At 41.1% G+C, this 3,892-nt stretch overlaps 1 pseudogene across 1 annotated transcript; it reads right to left on the bottom strand.

The window, feature by feature from the left end:
• Positions 1-1,248: 1,248 nt before the first annotated feature.
• LOC100412775 (S-adenosylmethionine decarboxylase proenzyme pseudogene) lies at positions 1,249-3,286 on the bottom strand (annotated as a pseudogene). The gene has a single exon (XR_013527185.1). The product of XR_013527185.1 is annotated as an S-adenosylmethionine decarboxylase proenzyme pseudogene (transcript).
• Positions 3,287-3,892: the final 606 nt, after the last annotated feature.

Genomic DNA, 3,892 nt, shown 5'->3' on the forward strand with positions numbered 1-3,892 from the left:
AAGGCACCAGCAGATTCAGTGTCTGGTGAAGGCTTGCTCTCTCTTTCAAAGATGGTGACTTCTTGCTGCATCCTTACATGGAGGAAGGGACAAACCAGCTCCCTCGGGCCTTGTTTATAAAAACACTAATCCCAAAGGTTCTGCCCTCATGATGTAATCAGCTCTAGAAGGCCCCACTTTTTAATACTATTGCCTTTGGGATTATACCTCAAGGTATCATTTTTTTTTTTTTTGGTGGGAGGCAGACATTCAGACCACAGCACTCACTGACATGTGGAAACTCCTGGGCCAAAGGCTACCTTTCATACAGATTTTCCATGTAATGACAGCATGCTATCACTGGAAGAGAGAGGTCTTAGAGCCATCTCCCATTCTCTTATGAATGACTCTGCTTGCACCTCTGCAATTAACTCCAATCACTAGTCGCTCATTATTCTTCTGGAACGTCATTCCTTAAACTGAGCTACTTCCCTGTGATTTCCACAGTTTGGGAGCAACACTTGAGCAAATCTGCTGTTAGTTTTTCTCTTGGTTCTTCAGGTTGTTGATAATAACAACCTTGTTCCTAACTATATTCTTTCTTCTTTGGGTCAATCTCCTGCAGTTCCTTCACTGGTGTTATTAGTCAGGGCAAGCTAGGTTATGCTGTAGTGACAAACAACTCCAAGATCTCAGGAGCTCTCGGGAACATAGGTTCATTTCCTGCTCATACTATATATAAATCACAGCCTAAAACAACTCTACTCTACTCCAACCGGTATTTACTCCAGGGCTCAGGTTGATAAAGTAGACTGTGTCTAAAACATTGGTGATCATGGTGATTGAAGGAAAAGAGAATATGAGTCTTCATACCCAGTTTCTGAAAGTTTCTATCAGAAGTGACACATATTGCCTTCACTCATGTGGCACTGGCCATAGCCTATGCCAATGAGGTGGGGAGGAGAAATTTTCTCTCAGGAAAGGATAGTATTTGTCAACAATAATAGTCTACTACAATTGGCTTCTCCCATCCCACAGTTTGCAGCTCTCTACAGAAGCTACTCCCCTGTTCATAGCGGCTCCCAAGCTTACTGATGTTTCTTTTGATATTTGGAAGCCAGTACAGAACAAGCCACTTGGAGGGAGGTGATGCTCATGGGGCACCAAGTGACCATACCCGTGAATGGTCCTTCTCTGTCTTAGAGCTACACCATATACAATACGTGCCCACTGAGTTTGCCAAGGCCGTGAAGAGAGAGGAAGCACACCTTTATTTTATTTTTTTATTTTTTGTTAACAATGTATTGCTTTATTTGGGGTCTTGGGGGAGACACCAGGGAGAGGGAAGAAATCAAAGCACTACAAATGCAGGGTCCAATAATGTCAAAATAGTAAATATGCAAAATGAGTAACTGGAATCATTTTTTAAGGACTTGACTCATGGAAGAACTTTAATTGCGGTTTCAAAAAACATCTGTATGAAGTAGAAATTGGTTTCAATAATATTAGTAAACAATATGTTCTAGAAAGTGGAGGTAACAATGTAAAATTCTGGCAGCAATAGAACAGTCCCAGATGGTTAGGCTGAGGCCAACACCTAATGAGGACGAAAGCCTTGTCTGTGGGGAATTTTGGATGATACTTGGAGAAATATTACACTGTGCATAAACCAAATTGAGTTGCTTTCACAAGTGTTATAAAGTTTTATATAGTAAAAGATTTTTTCTACATGCACTTCAATTTCACAGCAAGAGTGGCAGAGAATACCTAAACACAGAAGAGAGCATTCATGCAAGATATCTAACTCCTTGATATAATAATGCATACAATTCAAAATGATTACACTATCATTACATCTAGGGCTTTCTGCAACTACACAGTGGTGGTTATGGAAAGCACTGCCCCCAGCATCGACATCTAGAAAGCATCCACCACCTTCTACGCGTGTTCTCTTTTTGCGTTTTTTCTTCATTTTTCTTAATCAACTCTGCTGTTGTTGCTGCTTCTTAGCAAAACTGGTAAAAACAAAATTGTAATCATTGAACATAGCACTCTGGCAATCAAGACGCTTAAAACCTTCAATCTTCTGGGGCGAAGAAAGCACTGTGCGACATTTAGAACTCTGATTAACAAACAAGGTGGTCACAAATTTTCCTGGTTTGAAGACTTCTACAACTTTCCTGATCAGGTCATCATAAGAGGTCTGACTTAAGTTTGTTTCAAAGCTAACATAAGAAAATTCTGGTTCTGGAGTGATGTGAATAGTCCAGTAAGTTCCATCCGATTTCATTCCATTCATTGAATACCCGCAAGGATTGAACATTGTGGCATCAATGACAGAACCTGGTATCAGGTCACGAATTCCACTCTCACGAGTGACATCCTTTGCAGTAACACCATCTTTCATGTAGAACTGGTCCATAACTGCTGGGTCAAGCTCACTCATCAGAATTTCCAAAGTTTGATCTGGCTGACTGATTACCTGACTCTCTGGGAAATCCAGAGTATATAAGTACCAACAGTCAGAATTCATACGTCCCATACAATATGCTGCTCCATTTGGGAAAATTGCATTAAGAAACTCTATTTCTTCCTGGAAATTCCAGTGTGGGTACCCTTGGTGAGAAGGCTTCATGAAATTCTTACGAGAATAAAAGAAGCTTTGAATTGAGTCAAACCCACTGTAATCCCTAGCAAGCTTCAACAGGGGAACCAGTGCTTTCAGCAAGAGGGTGGTACCACATGTCTTCAAAATGAAACGTCTCTTGGAGACAAACATGCTACTCTCACTGAGTACATAAGCTTCCTGCTTGTCAGTTTTTGTCACACTTATGATTGAACATTGCACATCCTTCAAAAGTATGTCCCACTCAGATCTTGGGATAGTGCGAAGATCCCCAGATCCTTGGTTTGCGTCGGGCTGCTGCCGGGAGAACCAAACCTCCAGCAGCTTCTCGGTCCCTTCGAAAAAATGTGCAGCTTCCATCACCGTGAGACTAGCGAACAACCAACAACCACAGAAAATCAACTAAATTAAACCTCTTCTCCCGCCGCTGCCGCCGCCGCTGCGGATTGTTCCAGCTGTGTTACTAAAGTTCAGGTTCCTTTTTTTTTTGGCTATAATTTTATATTAACTTTTTTTAAAAAAGGACTAATAAAATTTTCCCGGCTTTGTGTGAGCGAAAGTTGAACGTGAGTCTTTTGGAAATAGAGGCAGATACAGTTCAGCCTCTTGTATTCCGCTGCTTCCCCGTTAGAGAGAGTAGAGCGAGCGCTAGCTAATATCGCCGGCCATACTGTGTAAGCCGGAAGCACACCTTTAATCTGATCTCTTTACCCAGGTTTACTGGGCCTTTATCCCTCAAATAAAGACCTAGTAACAATCTCATCCTTTATTGCCTAAGGTCTAGAAGCAATTTTCTTTTCTGTAGCTCCAAGATAAAAAAAGGTCTTCCTTACCTTCATTGGGTTTTGAATGAGTGAGTAATGAACTTTTATTGTATTAATCCACTGACATTTCCAGGATTTGTATGTTTTAGCAGCTAGTGCCAATTAGTTGAATGCAGAAATTGATACTGGTAGTGAGAGTGCTTCATTAAAGAATGGATTTTAGCTTAGTTATCAAGAGACAGGTGATTGGAAACTGAACTGTACACTGGAAAGGTGGAGATCAGGTTACGCAGGGGCAAGGTTTTGGAAAGTTGTCACCTGTGATGACTAGAAGGGCAAACTGGGCTCACCGAACTCATCGTCTCAGAGTAAGAAGTAGGAAAATAGGGTGATGGTACAACAGCTGTATTTGGCAAGTTATTAGGAATATTACAGGAGCTCAAGAAATTGTTAGATAAGTTGCAAGCATAAATTAAGAATAGAGTCTGGAAATATGGGGCCTTGGAGTTGAAACAGCAGACTA

Source organism: Callithrix jacchus, chromosome 1 (assembly GCF_049354715.1).
Source record: "Callithrix jacchus isolate 240 chromosome 1, calJac240_pri, whole genome shotgun sequence".
Taxonomy (NCBI): domain Eukaryota; kingdom Metazoa; phylum Chordata; class Mammalia; order Primates; family Cebidae; genus Callithrix; species Callithrix jacchus.